This window comes from Poecilia latipinna, unplaced genomic scaffold, assembly GCF_001443285.1.
Source record: "Poecilia latipinna isolate Pla-1442-1.1 unplaced genomic scaffold, P_latipinna-1.0 Scaffold2294, whole genome shotgun sequence".
Lineage (NCBI taxonomy): Eukaryota > Metazoa > Chordata > Actinopteri > Cyprinodontiformes > Poeciliidae > Poecilia > Poecilia latipinna.
In genome coordinates this window covers 29,820-40,200 of record NW_015114910.1, presented here as the reverse complement: position 1 = coordinate 40,200, position 10,381 = coordinate 29,820, and the positions used below count along the sequence as shown (strand labels likewise).

At 42.2% G+C, this 10,381-nt stretch overlaps 1 long non-coding RNA gene across 1 annotated transcript in view; it reads left to right on the top strand.

Moving 5' to 3' along the window:
* Positions 1 to 7,923, top strand: part of LOC106937195 (uncharacterized) — a 15,269-nt gene extending 7,346 nt beyond the window's left edge. Inside the window, exons 2-3 of the long non-coding RNA XR_001422338.1 lie at positions 2,467 to 2,654; positions 7,126 to 7,923. This is a non-coding gene — a long non-coding RNA (uncharacterized LOC106937195). The remainder of the gene's footprint in view (positions 1 to 2,466; positions 2,655 to 7,125) is intronic.
* The last annotated feature ends 2,458 nt before the right edge of the window (positions 7,924 to 10,381 follow it).

Here is a 10,381-nt window from a genome sequence, read left to right as displayed (position 1 = left end):
TATATATATATATATATATATATATATATATATATATATATTCACAATAAGGAGACAATACTTGTATGTTCAGAACCAAAAGGAAATGAGATAGCCAAAATGAACCAGCTCTTTACAGCCATTTTCTATTAATCAATCCAATATTCTTGCATGTGTTTGATTAACAGACGTTCATTCTGACCACAGGATTGTGAACATCTTCATCCATAAATGGATTGAGAATGTTAATATTTCCATCTGATAGATGCCATCAACACATTCTGTCCATTGTTCAACGAGGAGCCGCCATCTGGTCACACTTCTTTTACAGTCTCTAAGATTTTATATTCATGTTTTGTGTTGTCAATAACTGACACTTTTGAGATTACAGAGGCTCACTTGTGGATATTTTAGGGTCACACATGGAGCTCTGTGCTTTCTAATTGAAGTCGATGGAAAAGGACCAGAAATCAGCCAGGTGTCAGAAAGAGCTCCTGGTTCATCCTGGGAAGTATTTTCAGACTTGAAGGAGCCATATTCATCTGGTCAAATTATTAAAGCCAATAGAGACAAAATGCAAATGTCCCATTGTCCCGCTTTCAGAAGGCAATGGTTACAGAGATGAACGGGTTCTGGTCCGAAATGTGCAGAATGACCCTAGAACAAACTAAAAACATTATGAAGACGGTGATTATCCACAGGCCGCTCAGTTAGCCTGAAGCAGCATCTCAGTGCTAGCATGTAGCAGCACAGACGTCCAACGTTAACATCAGCGTCCACAGTCTGAACTTCTAAAGAATGAAAAAACTGAACCTAATCAACAGATTAAAACCAATTTACATCATGTCGACCCAATAATTTAGCAAAAGAGTTTTTTGAATGAGAAGGTTCAATATAAATGTTGGTATATGGTTTTCAATTAAAATGAGATTAATTGCGATTAATTACAGATGCTGCAATTAACTCAATTAAATTATATATATAGAGAGAGATCTCCAGAAACCTGGACAGTATGAATCCTTACCTGCTCATTGTTAGTTCACAGGTGTTTTACACCCTGATCCTCTTTAACATTTTAACCTGCCCACATGACTCGACTCTCACTCACGCTAGGCTGCCACCTATTGTCACCAAACATTCAATAAAGGGGATTAAGCCCCCTTTCATCTCCTTCTTCTGGGTTTTCTGTTGATTCTACGGTTCATCACATCCAGCTGGGGAGTCTTCACTTTGCCCAGAATTCACACTAAAGGATCCAACTGCTGAGTTACTTTGAAGATCAGCAGCTATTATTCCTCAAGTGCCCACATTGTTCTGCGCCTGAATTAGTGCACCTGAATCCACTAATCGATGGTTGTTGGTACATGAACGACACGTGACATCCGAGTGCTTACAGAGAAAAGCTGCTGCTCTGATGTGGAGCAAACTGGGATTATCTCAAGTTGTGAATTCATTGTGAGCTATTTTTAAAGTCATGCTTTTGTACTTTCATATAAGTTGTTCAATAATGAAAAATGTTTCAAAATTCCCATTAACTCACAAAATGAACAAAAGTGACCTTTGATGTTTCTGGTCAGCTGATTCTCTTTAAAATGCTGTGAAGACGACTTATAACTTTTATGATGTTTATAATTATGATATATTTCATAATGTCACAGTCGTTATTGAACAGTTACTGTGTCTGAATATTGTCAGGTTCATATTCTACACATTAATTTACTTGTATCTTTAATTCTCTATTACTTCTCAAATGCTCCTCACCATTAACACTGACAGTTAAAACAGACTCAGCGTTTTTCACCAGAGCCACATGTTGTACATCGTCCACCATGATGTGAAGGTTGGGAGGCAACTAAAGGGAAGAAACGCCTCAGAGCAGCAGGACGCAGCTGAAGCAAACACAGATTTTCACTTTGCCTGATAGTCGCTCTGGCCGCTGTGCCTCTGTGGACCGGGGCATTTGGGCTCTGTGGGGCATTTGGGCTCTGTGGGGCATCAGACAGACTGAACACTGCCGGAAGGCTGACATGAGCTCTTTGGATAATAAAATATTTATTAATATCTGAAACGTTAATAACTTTAATCAACAGAACAGAAGATCTCAATAAAACTTGTTCAAATTAATTCCCCCCGATGTTTTTGGGATTATCAATCAGCAAATTATGAAAATGGCCCACTGGTAAGGGCTTGGGCAAAGAAGCCTGATGTCTGCGCAACTACAAAAAATGTTTTATGTATTTAATGTTCTAGTTGAACATGAAATAAAACTGAATCTTTCACAACTGCATTTCATAGATCTGATTTCCCTTATCTCAGAGTTTACATTAAATTAATCATTTGCACAAATATCAGGCTTTCAAGTGTTACATTAAAATGCAACACTTTCTTTTATTGCTTGCGGAGTGATGTGAATATCTCAATAAGTTAATCAAATAATTCAATACACTGACTAAGTGTAACAGGTCTCCTTTTTTCTCTCTTTTCTAGAAAACAAATTACACATATCAAAAAGCAAAGAGTCCAACCCAGGAGACATGAGAAGACAGGAAGGCACCAAGGAAAGACGGGAGTGAAGACGAGGATCTGGCAAGTTGTGGGAGAAAACGAGAGGCTTAAATACTGGAGAGGTTGAGAGCTGGATAAAGACCTGAGTTGATGAAACTAACTGATTTCAGGTGAGAGTAGTTGGAGCAGGAGGACGGGGAACGGAGCTGGAAATACTTTTAGCGCTAAAGAAACTCTAAGACTAAAGAAAACATGATAAACAAGAAAGAGACAAAGACATGAGGGGAAACTAACAGAAACAGGCCTGACCTCAGAACTCAGGAAACTAGAATAACCAAACGGACTACACAAAGAAATAAACCTAACTAGAAACACTACAATAGATGTAGACTAAGACCTAAAAGAATAACTAAACATAGAGTAACTAGAAAACACTGCAAGGGGGCTGAAATAAAGAAACACAATAGTGAGAAAGATCTGACAAAAATGAGTAACAACAAATAAAAAGAGTAAAACAAAAGGTGAACTAAAACATAACAGATAAATAAAAAGAGAAACAGTAGAAACACAAAACCAAAGCCAGGGTCCACAGTGAACAGGAATGTTAAAGTAACTCGTGATTTACTTTAACGTTCCCATCTTCAGGTCTCCTTCAGTGGAACAAATCTGAGACATGAACTCAACCAGCTTCCCCCTGCAGGCCGTGGCTGGACACCAGCAAATATGTTCAGTGGGGTTCATGTGAAGCCTTATCAACATGCGGCTCCTGCTTGGAGATATCTGTAGAGCATCCTGGTTGTGGTTTGTGTGGTTTCAGGTCTGACTGGTCATTACTTTGTGTCTGTCGGGATTTTATCCCTTGTTGTCTGGAAGAGCAATCACAGCTTCTTTCCTCTGGCTGCATGTGCAGCGACACACTTCCTCCTTTAAAAGGGATTTACTAAACATGCTTTCATGTTTCAAGGTCAGGCTGAAAGAACTTCCACATAACCACACATTTACTGCACCTCATTAACCTTTGAACCCTGACTTCAACTTTTAAGCAGTGATAGTTCACAAGCAAAAGGTTGGCATTACTAAACAGCAGATCCAGAAGCACTATTCACCTTCCTTGATACTGATTGGCTGTTCTCTCAAGAGCGATGATAAGGCAGACTGGATGTTTGCTTCCATGGGAGTGTTGAGATGCTTTTCACTGTGTGTGTTAATGCATGTGAAAATAAATGTGGTGCTTTAACATTTAAAATGGGCAGTTAGAAGAATTTCAGAAGGAATCTCAATGCTTTATCTCTAGCCCTGCAAATGTCGTTATTATTTAAACTGGAAAAGATTCAAAGAAATCATTCCTTGCTCAGCATAACTGCTGTTTCCCAGCAAGTTTCTGTTCTGCAAAAAACACACAGATATAAAACATCACATCATGGTCATGTATTGAGGTGCAAAACCAGTCAGTGATTCTAAACTACCAGCAGGAGATTAAAGTTTCTTCTTTCAGTGAAGGACTGGAGAACTGGGTGGTGTAGAACCGGGGGGTGGAGAACCGGGGGGTGGAGAATTTTCACTGAACTGTTTCTGTGTTGATATTTTGCTCAGCAATGAAGGAATTTATCGAGAAGGGTTTTACCTGAGAAGGATCTGGTGTTTAGCTAAGAGAGCTGGATAAAGTTTCAACTGGATGCTCCTTCAGATGGGATAAATCTGGGGCAGAGCATCACGCCTCCTGACCAGCAGGGGGCGACAGTGGACAGGATAAACGCCCCTTTAACAGGAGGAACCCTCCACCAGAACCAGAACTGGGCTCAGTACCAGAACCAGAATTGAGCCAGGAGAAGTTTCTATGTTCACAGAAATATATTTATTTTCCCTTTGGGATTAATAAAATATTTTTGATTTTGAAATAAACGGTGAGGTGATGGCAGCATCATGCCAGCTGATGCCCCACCTCCAGGAAGGAATCAGCCAATCAGAATGCAGAGCAGGAGTAGCTTCTGGAGAGGAAATAACTGAGAAAAATCCAAATGTTAACAGTTAAAAGCAAATAATACAGACTGGAGAGTAGTAGGAGAAGGTCAGGAGTGGTCAGTTTGTCCTCCAGCATCAGAATATGACAAAATGACCAATGTTAAAACAAAGACAGAGTTTTTAAAGGCGTGTCAGTCAGTTAAAAACAAACAAACAAAAAAACAAAAAAACCAGCATGAATAACCAAAAAGGCATTTTGTGTGATTATAATAAAAGAGAAATACAACCTGGTTACAGTGGCAGCATATTGAACTCTCTACTGCCCCCTACTGCCCACTGACCTGGCCGAGCAGCTCTGTTTTAACAATCAGCTTTAGGAGAAAGGAACATTTCAGTCCTGGTCTAGAAAGTATTCAGACTAACACTGGGAGTTGCTTCCATAGGAGAGGAGCCTGAAAACTAAAACAACAACCTCTGTCTGGTCAGAATTTAGAAAGTTTAGAGTCATCCAGGTTTCAATGTCCTCTAGACACGCCTGCAGTCTACCCATCAGACTGCTTCTTCAGAGTTTATGGGTCGATGCAGCTAAGTATCATCAGCATAACCTGATAGTTAGGGTAAATGTTCTGTGCTGGTGTAGTGCTTTATCAAGTCCAGAGGACTCTAAAGCTTTTCACACTACATTAAGCCTCTGATGGTGGTGAGCTACTGGATGGTAGCTACAGCTGCCCACGGGCAGTCTAACAGAGGCCAGGCTGCCACGCAGCGGTGCCCCCTGCTGGGCCCTCTGGCCCCTGAACTGTTTCGCCCAAGAGTGTAAGAGATGGATGGAGTGGGAACTGAACCAGCCTCGACAGACAATGTGAACTTAAATCTGAGGAACAGGAGAAAAAATGAGAAGTTTGTCTGGTGTGACTGAATGTGTGAGGTGTTCTCAGCTTGTTCTCTCTGCTCCTGTCTCAGCGCTAAAGCTACGCAAACAGCAATTACCAAATTACACTCTCCAAACCAAACACTGTGATTCAAACAGAGGAATCAGCTGGAACTGCTCACGCTAAGCTGGTGGGACTCTAGTGACAATGTGACGGGCAACACTGAAAACCTTTGGGACAGACGAAGATGTTAATGGAGGCTTGTACTGAAAAACAAGTCATGTCACAGAAGGCTTAAGGCTTTAAAATGGTCATGGGAGAAGAAAACCTCACTTTCCAAAATGCAACTTGGATAAATCAGCTAAAAACAATAAACAGAACTCCACCATCTTTTTGTCATTCTGCAACAAAAAATGTTCTTCATCATCTAGTTATGACAGGACTGCAGTTAATCTGAAGCTCTTGTTAAGGTTTGACACATTGCTAAATCCAGTTCTGGCCTGTGCTGGGACCAGTGGTGGAGAAAGTACTCAAAAAATGTACTTAAGTACAGTAACGATGTACTTGTACTTCGTTACTTCCCACCACTGGCTGGGACCAATGTATAAATATCTTAAAATGTGTTTTTGTTGCCTCAGCTTCTGCTTTTTCTTTAGGGCTTTAATCTGAATATGCATCAGAAGAAATGGAAGCAGCAGAACCATCTGGACTCAGAACATTTCAGCTGTTTAAAGGTTCAACTAAAAATTGCCTTTCTGTCATACCTTTATTAATTACTGTAGTTATAACTTAAAAAAAACAAAAGCTTTCCCTGGATTTGATGAATGCTATCTTCTTGAAGGGTAAAAGTTGAGAATAGATGCACTAAAAAGAGATGCACCCTGATTAAGTTCAATATTATCCTGTTACTATCAGGCCAAAAACCTTAATTAAAGCTGGAGTTAGAAAAAAGCACCAAACAGTTACAACAGTGCAATGTGTCAAATGAGTACAGGGTCATCATTTGAGTTTAGGAGCTAGTCAGAGTCCCAGGAAGTAGCTTAACTAAAAGGACTTTTCTCTGAAAGTGACACTGAAGTCCTTCAGCCCGATGAAGTGCGAATGGGTTCTGGGCTGTTGATGAAGATCACAAGGAAGGAAAACAGTAAGACAGGGTGGGCCAACGAGACTTTCTCTACAGGTCAATGGAAAGACTTTGTCTCTGATATTTGACATGACACAATTTTATGTGACGGCAGCAATTTACTGCACATGTTGAAACATGATGTGAAACAAAATGCTGGGAAACTGTAACCCTTGCTGTAATAATTCTCATATATATGCACATGTAGGTACACACACAGTCGGTCGTTCAGAAAAATCCGGTCAGACGGCATTTACTGACAATTTAACAAACTGCATTGGTACTTTCTGTTATTCATAAAGTCAACATCTAAATGAGTCATTTTCCATTTTTGCTTTCAGACAATGAAGAAAAACTCAATAATTACTTTAAATTATTCAGTGCAGCTTAATCTGATTTGAGTATTGATTAGGGGTCAAGCTGATAATGGAGAATCTTTAATGAGTTGTCATCATCAGCAAGAGACACTTGTGGATTACATAAATCCAAAAATCATCATCGTTCAGACTTTGTCCCAGCTTGCTTAACTTTAATTACTTTAAGTGTTTCTGAGTCGTTCATTGTTGAGGAAGTTTTCTGCTGTAACTTTACCCATGAGCAGGACTGGGATCTTTTTCTGAAAAATGATAATAAAGATTTGTTTCTGAGTTCAACGTCAGGTGAAGTTTTCCTTTCACTGTGCAGGAGCTGCGTCTTCAGGTCAATTCTCCACATTTTGAACCATTGAGCAGAACAAAGGTCATGACTCAGGGACTCGGACCGACTTCTCCACCCCCACCTTCAATGCCGTTCAGCTACGGTCTCCGTCCTGCTCACTGTTTGGCACCGAGTGTTTGCAGAAAACCCCCAGCTCCAGGGTGGAAAAGCAACAAGCTGCTGCCAGCAGAGGTTACGCCCTTTGCAAGTCCCTGCTTGGTCCTGACTGGCTTCCACAAACCTCAATGTGTTTGTCTTTAAAGGCCGGTCATTTCTAGACATTAGCCAGAACAGATCTCAACTTGTGGACAGACGTGTTGATTACACTTTTTATCTCAGGAGCATGATCAAAGTCATAACCCATTAGCAGTCATGTGTTAATGGGTTAACTAACAGTACCCTCTCTAGACTCTCCAGCCTCTCGGCCTTGCATCGAGCAGCTCCTCTTTGCTTCTAACTTTTAAAGGTTCTGCCTCGGCCCTTTCTGAGTCGGAACCATCACATCATTGATGATGTTCATTCCTCTGGGTCAAAGCATGAGGGACATTTGAAATCTGTTATAGTCCAGAACAAAATCTTTCTCTCTCTGATCTTCTTTTAGACCTGCGATCATATAGCTCTTTTTAGCTTGTTATTCTTTTAACATTTTATTTCCCTTAAACTGTTTTATGATATAGAATACACCTTCATGCTTCTTTTGGTTTGTCCTGTGGATTTAACATGGACACGTCTTGTTTACCTTGCATTTATTTAATAACACCTGAAAAATAAAATCAATAACAAAAACATTAAAAAGAGTTTAGTGGTTGGATGGATTTCAATTGAACGGCCTTCCTGTTTGCTGTCCTCTTTGCTCAAACATTGGATGTGAATCAAGGAAGTAGAAGAAACCACACGGCGCTTTTGGAGGCGCCCTGCCCGTATCTCGGTGCCTAATCCGATGAGATCACACTCAGAACGCTCCTGTTGCAAGTTCTGCATGACTTGCGCTGCCCCCAGAGATGAAGAATGGACGGGCCGCTGTCTTCAGGGAGAGGCGGGGCGGCTGAGGGATATACTGAGGCCTCAGTGTGCGTTTGTGGAGGTGGGGGTAGATCTCATCATTCGTCTCTTTTCCCGCCTCAGACACTAACCTCTTTGTAAGGTTTGTATTAAAAACTCTGGCCCCGTGAAAACAGACCCCCCCACTTCCTTCCACTAATCCAGGCTGCTGACCGTTAGTGGGCTATCTGACAGTACAGCACATTAAACTTACACTGTCTGTGTGTCTCAACATCCTCACCTCTAGGGCCGTTTTACAAAAAATACTACACTGTGAGGACCCACAGCTCCTTATAGGGCCCAAAGCTGAGGCCCCAAAAGGAGAAGTGCTGCTTCAGGATCGTTAATGAAATGAAAGGAAGTCGATGCAAGTCCTTCTCAAGATAGAAAGACACAATGCATTTGTGTGTGTTAACCCAAGGTGAAAGGAAAACAGATCTGCAGTTTGTTTATGTTGTCGTCATTGAAGCTTTTTGCTTTGTGAATCAGATGCTGAGGAGGAAAATAATTGCGGCTTCAGAGGAGAAATCGATGACATCACCGCCAATCACAATTTTCCCATTAATTAAATCCTTCCATTCTTTATTACCCTGGTAAAAACAAGACCTTTTTTCTACCCTTTGCTTCATCCGGAGGGTCTGGGCTCTCAGCTGTTGAGAAACAATCACTTCCTGGAGGCGTGGCCTCTGCGGTTACAAATTTTACCCAATCGCTGACGTTTGCCTGTGATGAATGTAACGCACCAGTTCATCACTAAGACTCTTAATGGAAACCACGGCGTTGTAAACAACCATCTTCCACTGTGAAGAGAGAAGAGTCGATCTGAACGAGGCGGCTGTCGATTTTAATATTTGGAAGTGTTGCCAACATGACCTGAACGGCTTCATTCACTTCCTCCGCTGTCGTTGATCAAACTACAGCCAGACTGATTCTAGAACAGCAGAAAATCAGTGTCAGCGTTGGCAGCTTCTCCTTCTGTTCACTGATTGGCCTGGGGGGGAAAAAATGGAGCAGAGACAATCTGAGTGACTGGGAGAAAGACCAGACTGTGCTGCAAGAGAGAACCTCTTTAGAGTGAAACTGCACAGGAAGGCAACAGCCAGGCTAATTGTTTACATGAAGAGCTTAGCAACCCAACAGCAACAGTGTTTAACCAGCATTTCTTTGTTCTTAATGTCAAACTGTCATAAAGTGGTGATGAGGCTCATTATGTTCTTATCACCACCCATCCATAGAGCATAATTGTTTTGAAAACCAAGGAAGACATTATAGTCAAAGCACAGATGTTTTTTTCACTGAACATTAAATCACCTGAACAAGCTTTGATACCATTCATGGAAAACTCTTTGCTGTCCAGAGGAGTGTCACGACTGGCGGCTTTAGTTCTGTTTTACAGCTTCTCATGTTTGTTGCCAGCTGCCCATTTGGTCGGCAACGATCAATCAGAGCTCAAAGAACCGTCTTGTTGTCTGTTGGGGATATTTTCTGTTGCTTTTTGAGGCAACTTTATGTGGTGATAAAAATAGGGCCAACAAACCAGCAGAGCCTTCAGAGCTCCTTGTTAATCACAGCAAACAGTTGGAGATCCTTTCAAAAGGGATTATATCAGGGTCAGGAGCATTTGGACCTTAATTACCCTTGACATAATGTTTGACCGTTCTGTTACCACTGGGGAGGGCAGCACTTATGAAGGAGACATGGGCCAGGGGGTCAGCTGGGGTCAACACCGGCCCAGCCCAGGAGGACGTCCTCCACGGTTTACTGAAGGAGTCCAGATCTCCTTCCTGTCCTCCAGCGGCTTGAGACGAAGTCCTGTCACCCTGTGAGCTTCGCAGGATGTCCAACAGAGGGGACAGGCGTCCAACAGGCGACCAACAGAGGGGACAGGCATCCAACAGGCGACCAACAGAGGGGACAGGCATCCAACAGAGGGGACAGGCGTCCAACAGAGGGGACAGGCGTCCAACAGGCGACCAACAGAGGGGACAGGCATCCAACAGGCGACCAACAGAGGGGACAGGCATCCAACAGAGGGGACAGGCGTGCAACAGAAAGGACAGGAGTCCAACAGGGGGGACAGGCGACCAACAGAGGGGACAGGCGTCCAACAGAGGGGACAGGCGTCCAACACAAAGGACAGGTGTCCAACAGAGGGGACAGGCGTCCAACACAAAGGACAGGTGTCCAACAGAGGGGACAGGCG